The sequence below is a fragment of the Myotis nattereri genome (assembly GCF_964212035.1).
Source record: "Myotis nattereri genome assembly, chromosome: X".
NCBI lineage: Eukaryota > Metazoa > Chordata > Mammalia > Chiroptera > Vespertilionidae > Myotis > Myotis nattereri.
This window is the reverse complement of record NC_138078.1, coordinates 16,663,244-16,682,041: the sequence shown is the minus strand read 5'-3', so window position 1 is coordinate 16,682,041 and position 18,798 is coordinate 16,663,244. Positions and strand designations below refer to the sequence as shown.

General features: G+C 38.1%; 1 protein-coding gene across 1 annotated transcript in view; it reads right to left on the bottom strand.

Moving 5' to 3' along the window:
- Positions 1–18,798, bottom strand: part of POLA1 (DNA polymerase alpha 1, catalytic subunit) — a 321,815-nt gene that overhangs the window by 53,948 nt on the left and 249,069 nt on the right. The window lies entirely within an intron of this gene.

Sequence of the window (18,798 nt, the reverse complement as noted above, 5' to 3'; positions counted from 1 at the left end):
CAAGCTATGAAAGCAACCCAAGTGTCCATCAATAGATGAGTGGATAAAAAGGCGGTGATACATATCTACAATGGAATATCACTTGGCCATAACAAAATAAAATCTTACCATTTGTGACAGCATGGATGGACCTAGAGGGTATTATGCTAAATGAAATGTCAGTCAGAGAAAGACAAATACCATATGATTTCACTTATACAGGTTGGGGCAAAAGTAGGTTTACAGTTGTAAGTCTGAGAAACACAGGGTTTATTCTTGTATCATTTTCCATATGAACAACTGTAAACCTACTTTTGCCCCCCCATATGTAGAATCTAAAGGACAATATAAATGAACAAACAAAATAGAAACAGACATAGATACAGAGAACAGACTGATGGGTACCAGAGGGGAGGGGGGTTGTGAAACTGGGTGAAAAAGGTGAAGGGATTAAGAAGTATAAATTGGCAGTTACAAAACAGTCATGGGGATGTAAAGTACAGCATAGGGAATATAGTCAACAATATTGTATGACTGTGTATGGTGCCAGGGGATATTTGAAATATCGGGGGGAAACACTTTGTAAAGTATATGATTATTTAACCACTATGCTGTACACCTGAAACTAATACAAAATAATATCAAAGGTAAACTGTGATTAAAAAATACAGTTTCCAAATGTTAAAAAAAGTACTCTGCTAAAAGGTACATGATTTGGGGATATGGTTTGGCTGACTTTCTGCACACAAATACAACTATTTTTTTTACCCTCCTCAGAAAAGAGCCAAGAGTTATTACTAATTGTTTAATATTAATGGAACACATGCCAAAGGAACATAGCTAAACAAAATGCTAATCATATGTAGATTACTTGTGTTGCAACCCCTTCCATTATTATTAATAATGAGGATAAATTCATCCTTTCTAATATACTTCTGACATAAACGCTATTTTGATAAGAAAACTAAAAAACAGTTATCAAGATCAATTTTAAGCTCCCTGAGAGTAGGGACCATACTTTTTTCATGCTGTAACCATTCAGTAAATAAGAACCAACCATTTAAAATATGCCTGGTGCTATGCTAGATGCTGGAGACACAAATATGAACAAAACATGGCCAATGAGAGGCTATAGAAACCAATTCAGATACAGTAACCATAATATTAAATGGATTGGACAAAGCGTTATTCTCAGAAGTAATAAAACCAACCAACACTTATTGCATGCTTACTATGCACCAGGCACTGTTCTAGGCATTTCACATATCACTGTTTCAATATTATCCTGTTTAATTTAGACCCTATGAGACAGGTGCTCTTCTCATTGCCACTGTACAGATGAGGCAGCAGGAGGGTAAGTCACATTCCCCAAGATTATTTATCTAGCAAGAGGTGGAAAGCCAAAATTTGAACTTTCTGACTCCAGAGAGAGAGAGCTTTTATTTTATTTATTTTTAAAAAATATATTTTTACTGATTTCAGAGAGGAAGGGACAGGGGAAGATAGAAACATCAATGATGAGAGAGAATTATTGATCGGCTGCCTCCCGCACGCCCCCCACAGGGGATCGAGCACGCAACCACGGGCATGTGCCCTTGACCAGAATCGAACCTGGGACCCTTCAGTCTGCAGGCTGATGCTCTATCCACTGAGCAAAACCAGCCAGGGCCAGAGAGAGAGGGCTTTTAACCACTCCTTTCAGGAGCTCAGGTCAATGCCCTTGTTGCTCAACAAATGCTAGCAGAAGGAACAAGACAACAAATATTTACAGAGTGCTCAAACAGTGTGACTAAAACCCCTTCTTCCTAAGACTCCTGAACACTAAAGCTAAAACGTATGGAATGTTTGTATGATTCTTCAAAAGCTTAGGCAAAAGATAAATATTATCTTTCCTTCCACTTCAGTAATGGGATCAGAAGTTAGGTTTTCATAGCTAACTTTAAATCGATCCCTTTACTTTTCTGTTCCTCTAATTTTTATGAGCTTATATCATTTGGGAGTCAAACTAAAAACGACATTTTTAGGACATTGCTTCCAAGAATTTCCCACATGCCTTAGCATGTTACAGTGACATTCTGCTGCAATGACAAATAGATTTCCTTAGAATTAGGTGAGAAAAAAAAGGCAAATCAAAGAGATGATATTTCAGGTTGAACGAAGGAAAGAAGTTTCCTGATTCAGGGCTAAAGGCTGCTGCTAACAGCTTGTTTTGTTCCCAAAGATCAGCACACAAAAGTTTCACAGAATTGCAGGGAAAAGATCTGGAGGCTAAGTTAGATGGGGGCCCAATAGGGGTGGGGGTGTTCCCATCATTCCTTTGGGAGCAGTAGAAAAATAACAAAACCTCTATGAAAGAGATGAGCAAGTCTGCTGTGAAAGGAATGACCCCTCATATATAGGGAGAGCAATTTGCATCTACAGATCTCATTGATATAAACGACCTCCTTCAAAGAGAGAAAACCTGAATGGAAAGCACTATATACCCATGAAAGGCTTTGCCGGCTATTTGTTGAGCTGTATACAGACTAACAAACAGGAGTGGTTAACCTGGCGCACTATGTACTATAGAGATATTTTTTTTTAAGTAGGCTTAGTCAGCTAATCTTGTTGAGATTTCTCTCATACTACTGATTTCTTATTCTCAAAATAAATTAAGAGGCTTCATTCAAAATTCCCTGTGGTCTACCAGCTTGAGTTTGTTGGGTGTCTTTGATTGTCTCTTGTCTTTAGATCCCCTGCCTTGTTTCTTTAGATTCTGCTGTGCTCTTTGGTGTTTCCCGTTAGTCCCTGCCTCGAATAGCTAATTGCATGGCAGTGCAATTCTGCCCATGCAACAAGGAATAGCAGAACCTTGCTAATTCTCACCAATAACTGAAAGACTCACGTGTAAGTTACTGAATTATGCAAATGAGCAATAAGTGAAGAAGGATGATTCAAGATTGTATTTCATTCATTTATTTTGACAAGTGTAGTTTAGTCTTAATTATTTTGAAAATTTCTTTGTAGCATACTAATAAATTCACTGTGGCGCATTTGTTAAAAGTGGTAGAGCCTTCACCGAGAGACCAGACTGTGCTCTATTGAATAATTTCCTGAAGATGGGCTCAGGTTTAGATCCTCTGTCTTTTATCTTGGATTTTACTGACTTTTCAGCATCTACATTTTTTGGCAAGATAATATATAATATACGAATAAAACATGAGAATTATTTTAGCAACAAAAATGACTTTATAAATAGGTCTTACAAGTCTAAATGTTCGCCATATGATAGTAAAAAATTAATCATGCTTCAAGTAAAAACATTTTTATATTTTATGGTCATAATGCTAGCAGGACTTTATTTTTATCCTCTAAATAAAACTAGTTCAGTCTGTCATTCATCTCTTTTAATTCCTATTTCTGTTTTGTTTTGTCTTATCATACTTCTTTATTTTAAAGACATCTGTTTTAAGATAAGTGGATAAATCACAGTATGTAATGTTTTTTTGTGTGTCAAAATACTTACATTATCATATTCTGAATTAAATTATTTAACATAAGAAAACACTTTTGATACACTTCTGACAGATGTATCCTGCAGTATGGAGTCAACTTCTTTTAAAGTAGCACCAGTGGTTATAGTGGGGAGTGAATAGAGAACAGCCTTCCAGCCTCTAGCCTTGGTTTTAAAGCTTTGTATAGGCCAGCCTCATAATAAGCACTTTTTGATTACACCTCCAATTCAAATATGATTTAAAATCATCATGCAGCCCTAACCAGTTTGGCTCAGTGGATAGAGTGTCGGCCTGCGGACTGAAGGGTCCCAGGTTCGATTCTGGTCAAGGGCATGTACTTTGGTTGCGGGCACATCCCCAGTGGGGGGTGTGCAGGAGGCAGCTGATCGATGTTTCTCTCTCATCGATGTTTCTCTCTATCCCTTTCCCTTCTTGTCTCTAAAAAAAAAAAAATCAATAAGATATATTAAAAAAATAAAAAAATAAAATCATCATGCATTTGTCAAATGAGGGCTTTTGATTTATAAAAGCTAGATAAGCAATAGGGCACTTAAAGAACAGCAAGAAAGACAAAACTTACTCTCAAACTAAGTGCATCTGTGCCTATTAAAATCTCATTCACTCTTTTTATTAAAATATGTTTTTCTTGATTTTAGAGAGAGAGAGAGAGAGAGAGAGAGAGAGAGAGAGAGAGATGGAAACGATGAGAGAGAAACATTGATCTGCTGCTTTCTGCACACTCCCTATTGGAGATCAAGCCTGCAACCCAGCCATGTGCCCTGACCGAGAATAGAACCAATGACTTCTTGGTCCATGGGATGCCGCTCAATCCACCGAGCATACCTGCCGGGCTCATTCACTCTTTTTTTAAAAATTGTTGAAAGTATTACAGATGTCCCCCATTTGCCCTCCTCCATCCAGTTCCTGCCTCACCAGGCCTTCCCCATATATTGTCTGTGTCCATGGGCTATACATATATGAATATATGTTTTTTAGTTAATCTCTTCCTGTCTCCCCCAACCCCTCCCCTCTGAGATCTGTCAGTTTGTTCCATGCTTCTGGACCTTTTGTTTGTCAGTTTATTTTGTTCATTAGTAAAATTTTATTCACTCTTCAAGGCCTAACTGAGAGTCCATCTCCACCAGGACTCCTTCCCTCAGCTGTATGTGGAGATCCCACGGCACTTCACGCCACTCCCTTGTATTAGACTTATGTCCTTCAGGTTGAAGTTTCCGTACTTACTAGATTAAGAACAAGGCAGCTGTGACACAGAAGAAAGAAAGCTGGGCTCCCACACCCCCCAGCTTTGCTACCTCGGGAGGGTCATTTCAACTCTTTGAGGTTGTTTTTTCATCTGAAAAATGTCAACTGCCCCTATCCAATGGGAAAAGTAAAAGATAATGGATGGGAATGTTCTCCACAAAGAGTAAAGTCCTATAAAGAATAGGTGCTTAGAGGTGAATGCCTGAATAAGAAACAATCAGAACTATTATTACCTCTAAAGCCAGGTCTTGCTTATACTTGTGTCCTTTACATATTATTCAACAAACACAGGCTGAATTAATTTTGGGGGGCAGGGTGTGAAGAAGGGAGAAACGGAGAACACCAGGGTTACACAGACCTGCTTTAAAAAAAATCCTATTTTCAATTTAGGTTTTACGATAATTTATTAAAACGAGAAAAGTATATCAGTCTCTAAATTGCCGGCAAACCTATCTTTTTGTGACCACAGCTGGGTTAAGCCCTAAGCTTTAAGGGAGGTGCTGAGGCTAGCAGGGCTCACACGCTAAGGGGATAAAGGTTTCCCAGGGCCTTTAATGGAGAGAATGCAATCAATGTTAATTCAATTGAACTCAATGACAGGCTACTAATTCAGTCTAGTTACCATCCTGTTGGCCACAAGGTAAGAGAATACTGATGGATCTGAATAAATTCATGACAACTATAGGACAAACTACTCTAAGAATGGGTCAAATTGATGATGAGTGTTTTGTGCATATGACGGGTAGCACCCATTATATGGACATGATAGTACAGCATAAAACAATAAATGGGCACTGGCTAATCGCATGCAAATCAACACCAGATCTGGGCCTGGGGCTAGTGAGTAACTGGAGACATCACAAGGACACAATTAAACTTCAAAAGTTATGCGTGACTCCCTTACATAATTTTTAAAAATTTAAAGAATTACAGAGAATAATAAAAACATATGCTAAAGTCCATGAAAAGCCAGAAAACAGAGCAAAACAAAACAAAAACCCAGTCAGTTTAAACATTAAGCCAGTTCAAAAATGAAATCTGCACTGTAATTCGAAAGGTGAGGACTAAGCAAAAACACTTAACTTTGAAAAATTAAAGGCTATTCTGATGTGGCACATGCAATCGGTAAAAAACACAAATAAAAGATTAAGAAGACGCATGAGAGGTAAGTGTTGTTTCATGAAGGGAGCATAAGCACTTCTGAAAAGAAATGTTATCAGAACAGAGTAAAGGCAAATAAGAAATGATGGAGAAACTAAATTCTGGGCTAAGCGAAGATTCCAAAGAGGAAGAGGATATACAACTTAAGAATAATCTCAAACCACTACAGAAAAACACTAGAATTAGACTAAACATGTTTCAATCCCAAATATCCCCGAGAGCATGAGACAATTCTGGATGACTACAAATTCTCGAATTTGCTTGAAGAAAGTGGGGTTGTGTTTTCATATCTTTCATGAACTTTTTAAAAGTCATTATTTATTACTAATTTTAGCTGCTGTAAAAAAGTCACAAAGTCAATAAGTGATAAAACCACAAAGAGTGCTTCTTTAGAAAGATTTTAGCAAAAAAAAAAAAAAAAAAAAAAAAAAAGGGAATGTCATCTGCTCTTAACACTACAGGCCTTTAGTCTTCCGTCACAAATATCATTTTACTCAAGTTTCTGAAAAATTATGATTCTTGGTGTTACCACCTTGGAGTTGTAATTAAAGAATTAAGATGTCAAATATAAAAAAGACTGCGTTTTAAAAAGAAGTAACTAATATACATGTTAAGTAGCTGACTCAAAAGTGAAAAGCACGAATTATGAGGGGAAGAACATTTAGTATAACTGTATCTAAACCTTTATTTAGGTAATGTTAGAACAGAGCATTGTAGATGTTATACAAATATCAATAATTTACTATTCCTAAAACTTATAGCACATTCTATCATGATACTTAAAGGATCTTCTCTCCTTTCTGTCATGAGTATTATAAGCCCTTTCTTCCTAATTAATCTGCAATTAATTCAACCAAGCTCTCCAATTAGTCTTTACACAACATTACCCTACTTAGACAATAAAGACTGGGTTTTAAACCTGGGCTAAAATAGACTCCTACAGACCAAAAATGGTTCTGGTATTTCTCTTTGTAGTGTAATTTAGATGTCATATCTAATTTGCTGTCATGACTATTGTTTTACTGTGCAATTTGCATGTCGTTTTGAAAGGTAAAGGCATCATAGCTTTATTGAATTAAACCTTCTGTCTTTATTTAGGGTCTGATGTTACATGTTTGTGCATGTATGTTTATGTCTCAAAAGCTGCTTTTGACATCAAGTAGCAGGAGAAAAAAATTATGCTCTGTTGATATGTTTGCTCCTATATTAGTAAATAAACACAAACTGGGGAAAAAAAAGCCCTCTTCAAACTAAGGAAACAAAATTTTAAATAGTAACATTATTTTGCTTTTAAAGGCAGAGATAGGGTAAGCAAGCTATTCATATTATAGAATTATAGAAGGCCTGGCTGTTTTGTAACCTAAATGCCTCGATTGTCAATTCTATTAAGTATTTCTTTCCTAAGAAAGAACTGCCCTTCCCACCAAAAGTTTCTTTGATACCTACATCAAACATAATATATTATTCTCATCACAATTCCATCATCACAAAAAATTCAAGCGCTTCCACAACACTCAGTTTAGTGTTGTTCTGTTTATGGTTGTTGTCCTTGTACTGGCCTCTGGGTTCAACCTCTAAACTAAAGTCAGGAGGAAGGCTAACCACAGAAAGCCTTCCAGTAGACCACTGGAATAGCCTTTCAAGTAATTTTAGTGCATGAAATTTCATAAAGTTTTTACTAGATAATTACACTTCCTGATTTTGTAATTAGTGGAAGTACATGCAATTACATAATAATTATGATAGTAATTATGTAATTAAGATGTGTAATTATGTAGTAAAAAACATCATGGAAATAAAACCATCTACTGTGTAAGCACAATACATTTTAAAAGTAAATTTACTAGCTCAACTGTTTAAAAAATGCTTTTCTTCAAAATAAAGTGATTAGCTCGCATTATGGTCTAACTGCTGGAAAATTGCTTAATATTTTTTTCCTCATTGGTGACAGGAGTATATTTTTTAAAGTACAGGAAAAGAATCTTATCAGGTTTTCCCAATTCTCTGCACTCAAAAAAAAAAATGTTTTGCAGATGAAGACCATCAACTGTGGCATTATCACCTATAGACTTCACCATTGGTGCCCTTGTTTGTGTTGCATACTTGTCACTACAAAAGGGACAAATAACCTGACCACTGAAAAGACAAAACAGGAAAGGACTTTTATAAAACTAGTAACATCTGTTATCATGCCTATAAGACCATAAAAGTGCAAAGGCTGAGTGCATAGTTACAGAAATGGGCTTAAAGAAAGGCACGTTATTAGAATCCAGAGTTTGTTGCCCAAATATATGACAACTTTTATATACTACTTTAGCTATCCTAAAGAGGAAAACAGAAAATGGACAGAGCCAAGACACCTACACTTATGGGCAAAGCAACTCCAGTGACAATTTCCTGAAAAACTGTAGTTTCTCTTCTGTCACAATGTAAAGACATCTTTAATTGAAAAACAAAACAGAAATAAAAACTGGCAGTGTTCAGAGAGAAAAACAAAGTCATATGAAGAGGCTCCATGTTGCTGCTGAAAAATGTCACCTTTATTATTCTTGTTCTGAGCATAAAAACAGAAAAGTCAGCAACACCAGGAAAAGTAAATTCCAAGGTAAACCTTTTAGTAGCAAAATAAGAAACAGAATTTTGTTTTCATTTCTAAAAAAATTTAGTTCAATGCCTTGAAATCTTTACAGACGAGCTAAATCAATGAGGCTCGAATGTGGTGAGTGGGTGAAACTTGCCTCTGGGCACATATAGAGTGGCCATCATATGAAGTGGATGTAGAAATGCATTCCAGGTCTCTCTTTTATAAGCCACTGATCTTGAGAAGCTGAAAGCCATTTTGAAAACCCTCATTTACTTCTCCCTTGTTCCTTCTGGTTAAGAAGAAACGAAGTGGAAGTACTCATGCTTTCTTGCCTCGCCCCCATCAGTCCCAGTTTAGGCCACTACATTTTTAAGCTTAATCACAGAATATATTTCAAAAGACCAGGCTGTCATACCAACTCTACTTTAAACCTGGGTAGGCCTTCTGTAGTCTGCACATTTGTCATTTTGAAGTTTGGACAAAAGGATAGCTCGAATCAATGGGTGAATAAAATTGAAGTAGGCTTTAGGTATTAAGATGGGAGAGTATCTTGGATCATCGCCTCTCAAACTAATGTGCCTAATCACCTGGGAATCTTGTTAATATGCAGATACTGATGCGGTGGGTCTGGGGAGGGCCTGCTATTTTGCATTTCTAACAAGTTCCCAGGTGATGCCTCTGCTCCTGGTTTACTGATCACACTCTGAGTAACACGGTCTTAGGTTTGACTTGTGTGTGTGTGTGTGTGTGTGTGTGAGGTGGGGGGTGGAGGGAGAAGGCATGGAGGAAAAAAGCTGGTGTGGGGTCATCTGTATGTGATTTTCTCACTCAACTGTTAAATTATTTGAAGAATTATTGTAAGTTGAGTAAGGCATTTCTTTGTAAAATTTGAGTGCTTACAATTTGTTTCTTGTTGTGAAAGCAATACATGCTCAGATTATAGAATTTAGAAAGTAGGACATACAAATATAAAGGAGAAAATAAAGATTATAATCCATGCAGAGATAACAACTATAAATAATTCGAGTGTTTCTTCCTAATTTTTCCACCTTGCATATAAACTACAAATTTGAATCATAACGGCTACTTAGTTTTGGACTTTAACATTATGTTGTCAATATTTCCCTAAGTCATTGAAGATTAAAACTATGTATATCTAACAATAACATCTACAGCAAAAAGCCCCAGAAGCCCAGGATTATGGGAGCCACTTTTTCTATTATCAAACTTCTTTGTGCTTCCACAATCACTTCCCGGTCATAAACAGACAGCTAATTATGTTCTGAACTGCAGCGTGCGTTAGTTCCCTCTGAGAAAAATCCCCTTAAACTAATCAAAGGAATAATTTAAAACAAACCTAAGATCATTTTTATTTGCAAGAAAATGAGCAAAAGGAAAATAGGGTTTGCTACCCATTTCAATATTTATTTTTCTAAAGAATTTTTCCACAATTATAAAAAATATGATTTTAAGCGTGAATTGGTTGGTGCTTAAGTGACTTTCTACCGTATGTACTTGATAGGTGTGAATTGTTTTTGTGTGTGTTTTACCTGTTATTAGTTATTAAAAACAGAGAAGAGGCTCATTTCTAAAATCCAACAATTTTTTTTCAATAGACTAACCCATGGGCTTAAAAAAGTGATAAAAGAAGAACTGGACCAGACAGGCTCTGACACAGGCTTCTTTCTAACACCTTGTAAGGTTTTAACAAAGTAAATTCTAAGAATGTCAACTGGCTTAGAAAGGACTCCTCTGCTACTTTTATTTCAGTACTACTTCTATCAATAATAAAACTCTCCTGCTTTCATGTTAGCAGTTCAAGAAATAAAGTAGAAATCCTTAACACTGAGTAGGACTTGTTTTGAGACCTTTACAAAGCTCCAAATATTCATGTACGCTAAAGCATATAATTTCTTCCATAAACCTTATTTTCTGGCTAAAAAAAATTATCACTTCTTAAGATTCCTTCACTTTTCATACTAGCTGTTGTCTCTCTTTTAGGTCTCTATTTTCCACAAAGTAAGACAATTATCACCATTATATGAATGTATTTAGCTGATGGTGAACAGAGAACAGGACCCCGTATCTGTGTAGTTAAGTGATTTCACATTCTTTTGATTCAATTCAAATGTGGCATCAGCAAAATGAGAGATACTATGTCACATGTCTTTAATATCACTCACAAAGTGTTGAAATGACAGATATTAAATATGAAAATGCCAAAGAAATTTTGTGGCATTAATCCATGGCACACGTGAGTCAAGCCAAGCAATATAGGAGGTTCTAGAATTTTACTGCACATTGCCCTCCATTCATAGACAGAATTGCTTCAATAGGACGAATTCCTCCAAAATTCTTAAAATTGCTTGTGAGGCTTATTTTCCACTAAGAATTCTCTCACCAAAATTTAGTGAGCTGGCTCCAATAGGCAAAGCACAGATAAATAAGATACAGTCCTGTGTCTCAATGAACTCAGTGGAAGAGAAAGTCAAAACAATTCAGGATACAGGGTAAGTTCTATGAGAAGGGCACTCACCCACAGGGTGCTATGAGAATGCAAAGGAAGTTATATTACACAACTCAATTTCTTCATCAATACAATGGGGCACAATCCACTGCTACCCTAGAAGGCTGTTTGTTGCAAGGACCCATGATAGACATTTGAAAGGATGACAGGAACTACAAAGTACCTTACAAAGGGACAGCTTAGTCCTGGGTGACACTAATGAAAACAACAAATGTCTAGAGATGCTATCAGCAGGCATAAAGTAAGGACAGAAGAGCATGAAATTGAAAAGTTTAAGAAAAAAAACGGGTAAAGCAAGCAGGTAAGACAAAGCTCAAAAGGGGAAGTGTCTGAAATTTCTGGCTGAGAGGAGGGAAGAGCAGAGCAACCTGACAGGCACTGCTCGGTAGGCAAGGCACTCTAGGCTGCTCATATCCCTTTGCAAGAATAGTCGTTCTGGGCCTAAAGAGACTCCATTGAGAAACTGAGCTTCCTAACAGATGCTTTTCATATGGCCAAGGTTAAAGCACCATCTTTATGCTAACCTTTATTATGTAGCTCCAATTCCTTTCTTCAACACAGAATTCTAAATCCTGGCGTTCAATTCTAGGAGAGACAAATGCCACATGTTCAAAGGGGTTTACAGAAAACAATTCACAAAGACCATCTGTTATGGGCTGAATTGTGTTCCTCCACCAATTCGTATTGAATGGGGGGGGGGTTGAAGTCCTAACCCCTTAGTACCTCTGAATGTGACTATATTTGGAGATTGGGCTTTTAAAGAGGTAATTAAGTTAAAATGAGGTCACCAGGGTGGGACCTAAACCAACAGGGCTGGTGTTCTTAGAAGAAGAGATTAGGATACAGACACATATAGAGGGAAGACCATGTGAAGATGGAGAAGATGGCCCATTTACAAGCCAAGGAGAGGAGCCTCAGAAGAAACAAACCCTTCCAAAACCTTGATCTCAGACTTCTAGCCTCCAGATCTGTCAGGAAATACATTTCTGTTGGTTAAGCCACCCAGTTTGTGGTATTTTGTTACGGCAGCCTTAGCAAACTAATATACCACCTTGCTACAAATAGGTGGCACAGAATAAGAGGAGCTAAGCTGCTGGTAAGAGAACAGGAACAGAAAAAAAGTGGAGTTTGTTTGTTTGTTTAGAAATAAGGAAACATCAAACACCAAAGTGAAATGGCAATTAGTGTTCAAAGAATAAAAACACAAGCCATAAGCTGGGAGAAGATATTTGCAAAAGACATAAACAGTTCAAATTCACTGTAATAACAATAAAGGACCATTATCCAACATCTACAAAGAACTGTTAAAAAACACAATAAGAAAACAAACAAGCCGATAAAAAATGGGCCAAAAACACCTCACCAAAGATACACAAATGGAAAATAGCATATAAAAAGGTGCTCCACATCATATGTCATCAGGGAAATGCAAATTAAAACAACAATGAGATATCACTATGTACCTATTAGAATGGCCAAAACCCGGAACACTGACAACACCAAATGCTAACGAGGTTGTAGAGCAACAGTCACTCTCATTCACTGTCAGTGGGAAAGTAAAATAGTATAGTCACTTTGGAAGACAGTTTGGCAGTTTCTTACAAAATGAAACATACCGTTACCATAGGATCCAGCAATCATACTACTTAGTATTGACCCAAAGGATCTGAAAATTTATGTACACACAAAAACCTGTATACAGATGTTTATAGCTGCTTTATTAATAATTGCCAAAACTTGACAACAACCAAAACGTCTTTCAGTAAATGAATGGATAAACTGTGGTAAATCCAGACAATGGAATATTATCCAGCGCTAAAAGGAAATGAGTTATAGAGCCTTGAAAAGACATAGAGGAGACGTAATAAGTGCAGCTTTGTAAAAGAAGCTAATCTAAAAAGGCTACATACTGTCTGATTCCAACTACAGTTGACCCTTGAACAACTTGGGTTTGAAATGCACAAAATATGTGTTAATAGGCTGTTTATGTTATTGGTAGGCTTTTAGTCAACAGTAGGCTACTAGTAAAGTTTTGGGAGAGTCAAAGCTACACGTGGATTTTCAACTGTGTGTGGGATCCACACCCCTAACCATTGTTGTTGTTCAAGGGTCAACTGCACATAACATTTTGGGAAAGGCAAAACTATGGAGACAGTAAGAAGATCAATGGTTGCCAGGGCTGGGGTAAGGGAGAATGAGTAAGGGGAGTGCAGATGATATTTAGGGCAGTGAAACTATTCTGTGTTGAGTGTTTCCTTCCACGACTCGCATGGAGTAGGGTTCGGTAAACAGTTTCCCACAATTCTGTACGATACTATAATGGTGGAGACATTTGACCAAATGCACAGAATGTCCAACACCAAGAGTGGACCCTAAGGTAAGCTATGAACTGTGGAGGATAATGTGTCAATGCGGGTTCATTAACTATAACAAATATCCCACTGGAGTGGGGAACGTTTATAATGAGGGAGGCTATGTATATGTGGGGGCAAAAGGGTACATGGGGAATCTTTTTACCTTCAATTCATTTTTGCTGTGAACCTAAAACTGTCCTAAAAAATAAAATCTATTTGAAAAAGGTAGGTAGTGGCTCCCTGTCTTTAAATCTAAAACAAAATTTGACCAGATTGGCAGTTTATCACACTTAGCTGCTGCTGAATCTGTCTGTCCCCAATGGTCAATTATTTCATGACTCTCAGCTCCTCCAGGGCAGGGAGCATTGGCCGCCTTTGCTCCTCTGACATCTGGGGTGGCATTGAACACATAATAGGAAATATATATTGTTTTTACTGTTGCTGAATAAATAAAAGAGGCTCAGTTGAGAAAAGAGATTCCTTTTTCCTCCTGCATTTTTAAAGCAGACTTAATTGAAACAACTGGGCAAAAACTTGAACCGATTCATATCTCCCCCAAACTGTATATTTATTCCTACTGAGGCCAAGGCCCCATGGGATGATGCGGTCAAATGGGACTATAATGTGCTGCCATTGTGGAAATGGATTTTTACTTTATACATTGCCACTATGTTCCTCTAAAACTTCCTTTGGATCTATTATGCCATCTGTGTACATTCTGCAGCAGTTACAATAATAATGCCAAAGTCCCACAGAAATAAGATTTTTAAAATGTTATGTAGTTACAGTGAAGAGGCAGTAAACACTTCACCAAAGTGAATAACAGTTCTTTACCATTTTAAAGAAAAGGGGAAAATACCAAATGGGGTCAATTCACATTATGGACTAATGGCCTGTAAACCTTTGTTTGAAAGCCAAGCATAGGAAAAAGCTTTGACAAGAGCTACTTTACACCATAAAAATAAATAAACCTCTTTCCAATAATTTGTGTGTTTTTCCCAAGTCAAATTGCCAAGTTTCAAAGAAAAATTAAAATTACCATCCAGATGCCTGGCTGGTGTGGCTCAGTGTTTGGGTGTCGACCTATAAGCCAGGAGGTCACGGTTCGATTCCTGGCCAGGGCACATGCCCGGGTTGCCCAATAGGGGGCATGCAGGAGGCAGCCCATCAATGATTCTCTCTCACTGATGTTTCTTTCACTCCCTCTCCTTTCCTCTCTCTGTAAAATCAATAAAAACGTATTAAAAAAACCACAAAAAAACAAACCACCATCCAAGTACAACCCTTAAAATATAGGCTTTGAAGTAGAAATGGTAAAACAATCTCAGTGAAGAAAAGGTTGCTACTGACAGTAAAGAAGAGTTTACACACAATAAAAATTTCAGACGCCAGTCCCAGGGCACTTGTTGACAGACAATACTTAGAGTCCATTCTCAATAATATAACTGTGTGGGAGGACTGTTGTTTTTCACAGGACTTTTGACGGTAATATGTACTAGTGTCCTGGCTTTGGTCCAAATTGAATAAATATATTTGCCCTCTGGATCTCACAAATTTTCAATTCATTTTTATAGCAAGTCACCCTTGAACAGCAAGTCAGAAGAAAGCAATTTCACTCCGACTTATAAAGTGAGAAGTGACTTATATATATGTTAAATTAACATTTATGGAAGTTTCCCATGTGATTGTTCCCCTAATGACTATAAGAATATTCTTGTCCTCCAATTGTTCCCTCTGGACTTCACCCTGTGTTCAATTCTCTTTTATTTAGAAACCACTCAACTGATGTGTTCAGAATGCCCAGGACAGGGGATTTCAAACTTACCTGTATATCAGAATTATCTGGGGGACTTTCTAAAAAGTTGAGCTTCCTAAACTCTACTTTACAACTGAATTAGAATCTCTGGGTGTAGGATCCATGGATTTCGATTTTTACATGCTGCCAGTGACTCTTAGGAGAGAGCTTTTCAGATGTCACTTGGTAGAACCACAGGTAAGCATGACCCAGTCTTTCAGTTTATATCCTATCACTAACAAATATCTAACACCACAAAACATTACTGAATGATCTGAAAACACCCTGAGCAAGGAAATTTCAGGTAATTCACTCAATCCTAAACTAAAATTTAGGAATAATAAATAAGCAGAGGGAAGCTCAAAGAAAAACAGCTTCAATAATTAAAATCCCATAAATAAAACAAAAGGCTCTGGAACATCTTGTGAAGTTCCTTCTATCGCGGACATACAATTTGTACCCTTCTCTTGTATTTTTATTTAGCCTTCTGACCTGTAAAAGAACCCATTGATAATTCACTTAGTGCCATTTGGCCCTGAACTTCTGGATAGTGTATTTATTAGAAGCAAATGACAGTAAATCACCTGGGTGTACAGATTCTGTCAACACCGCTCCCCTTTTGCCAAGCGAGAAGCTTCCAGTGGCTGCTCTATTTCCTCTCTTTTTCTTGTAGAGAAATGTGCATTTCTTAATGTTCTCTATGAAGCTGGGGTAAGTCTCCAGTGCAGGGGTGGGCAAACTTTTTGACTCAAGGGCCACAATGGGTTCTTAAACTGGACCAGAGGGCCGGAACACAAGCATGGATGGAGTGTTTGTGTGAACTAATGTAAATTCAAAGTAAACATTTTTACATAAAAGGGTACGGTCTTTTTTTTTTTTTTAGTTTTATTCATTTCAAATGGGCCGTAGTTTGCCCACGGCTGCTCCAGTGACTTTCCAGATCGCTCCTACAAGTCTCTAAGAGTCACCAGACTTTTGAAAACTGCTGATCCTGAGACTGATTCAGCCCCTCAGATAAGGATTTTAGAGATATCTAGAAGAGGAGTCTAGCCCCTCAGAGTCTGAGAACATCTAGGGAACAATCTGGGATGGCCAGGTTCAGAAAGAAGCAAAGGGGGAGCAAGTTCTACTATACCGATATCCAGAAAGAGGTAACAAACCCAGCAGAAATAGACAATGTACTCATTAGAGAATCCGTACTTAATCCTCTCAACTCACAACACCTTAGCCTTAAGGAAACGTCCTTGGATGAAAAGAGAAGCAGCTGTTAATGATACTGCAAGTAAACATGGACTAGGTATCAGCCATGAAAGTTTGAAAACGTAGTTACTAATGGACAGAAGGAATTTTTTCTCTATATAAATCTCACTGATAATATGCTGTGGAAAGAGCCAAAGTTCTTGTTGAACAACTAAAGACAAGATACTAATATCAGAACCAACTCCTCCATCAGTCACAAAGTGTTTCAGATTCAAGGACAGCAAAACCCAGTAAGTCAAGGCATTAAAAACCATAATCTCGAGGAAGTCAATTATGACTAGAACTGAAAACAATTAAGACCAAATCAAGGGCAGTATGGGGATTTTTACGAGTGGAAATCCAGCAATATTGTAGGCTTCTGTATGCCCTTGAGGTTGCCTCCAGCCCTTACACCGACCAAGAAAATGTTGAATTGATATTCACTGACAAACAACATAAACACTCTGTAGGTAACTAATAAGAAAAATGTGTAAATTCGCCTTTTTTATTTTTTACAGGTAATAGAAAAGTTGTCAATGTGATTTTCAGGTAGGAGGAAAAAAAACACGCACTTATCATGACATGTTCAAATACTTTCAGTTATGTAACAAAGCTTTTCCCAGACCCATTAAGCCTCACAGTGCCTGCAAGACTTGCAAGGGTTACAGGCAGCAGCTGATCACCTGGGCTGCGGTACCCAAATGCTCTCATAGGATGGAGTCAATAAAGAACTCCAGGAGAACCAAGATGGCGGCATAGGTTAACGCCGGAGTTTGCTGCTTTGAACAACTACTTCAAAAGTGAAACTAAAAGACAGAACGGACATCACCCAAAACCACTGGAACGCTGGCTGAATGGAAGGCCTACAACTAGGAGGAAAGAGAAACGCATACGAACACTCAGAGGAGGCGCAGTGCTGAAGTCAAATTCTGAGGTGCGGAGTGCGCGGAGCGGGCTGGCGGCGGAGGGCGCGGTTGGCGTTTTCAATCGGGAGGGAGTCGCAGACTCTGAGCTCCAGATCCGGGCGAGTCTTTAGGGACCCAGACTCAAACGGGAGAAGCGGGTCTGCCTGGCTTCGGTCAGAGCGAGTGCAGCTTTCTCTCCGAGCTTTGCAGCGGGTGCTGGGACTCAGAGAGGCAGAGCCCCTGGGGACAGGACTGAGAGCGGCCATAACTGCTCTCTCCAGCCCACCCTGTTGATCCTGTGCGACCCGCCCCGCCCAAGCCCTGCACAGAGGCATTTGCCGGATAGCCTCAGGCAAAGGCTAGATTAGCACCTCCCTAGAGGACAGAAGTTCTCTCACTGCAGACACAGCTGATTCTCATAGCCACTTGGCCTGGAGGTCAAACCCTCCCTGGAATTAGCTACAAGATTTAACTATAAGACTGCGCACAAAGACCACTAGGGGGTGCACCAAGGAAGCATAACAAAATGCGGAGACAAAGAAACAGGACAAAATTGTCAATGGAAGATCTAGAGTTCAGAACCACACTTTTAAGGTCTCTCAAGAACTGTTTAGAAGCCGCTGATAAACTTAATGAGATCTACAAGAAAACTAATGAGACCCTCGATGTTATATTGGGGAATCAACTAGAAATTAAGCATACACTGACTGAAATAAAGAATATTATACAGACTCCCGACAGCAGAACAGAGGAGCGCAAGAATCAAGTCAATGATTTGAAATGCGAGGAAGCAAAAAACACCCAACCGGAAAAGCAAAATGAAAAAAGAATCCAAAAATGCGAGGATAGTGTAAGGAGCCTCTGGGACAGCTTCAGGCGTACCAACATCAGAATTATAGGGGTGCCAGAAGATGAGAGAGAGCAAGATATTAAAAACCTATTTGAAGAAATAATGACAGAAAACTTCCCTCACCTGGTGAAAGAAATGGACTTACAGGTTCAAGAAGCGCGGAGAACCCCAAACAAAAGGAATCCAAAGAGGACCACACCAAGACACATCATAATTAAAATGCCAAGAGCAAAAGATAAAGAGAGAATCTTAAAAACAGCAAGAGAAAGAAACTCAGTTACCTACAAGGGAATACCCATACGACTGTCAGCTGATTTCTCAACAGAAACTTTGCAGGCCAGAAGGGAATGGCAAGAAATATTCAAAGTGATGAATACCAAGAACCTACAACCAAGATTACTTTATCCAGCAAAGCTATCATTCAGAATTGAAGGTCAGATAAAGAGCTTCACAGATAAGGAAAAGCTAAAGGAGTTCATCACCACCAAATCAGGATTATATGAAATGCTGAAAGGTATCCTTTAAGAAGAGGAAGAGGAAGAAAAAGGTAAAGATACAAATTATGAACAACAAATATGCATCTATCAACAAGTGAATCTAAGAATCAAGTGAATAAATAATCCGATGAACAGAATGAACTGGTGATT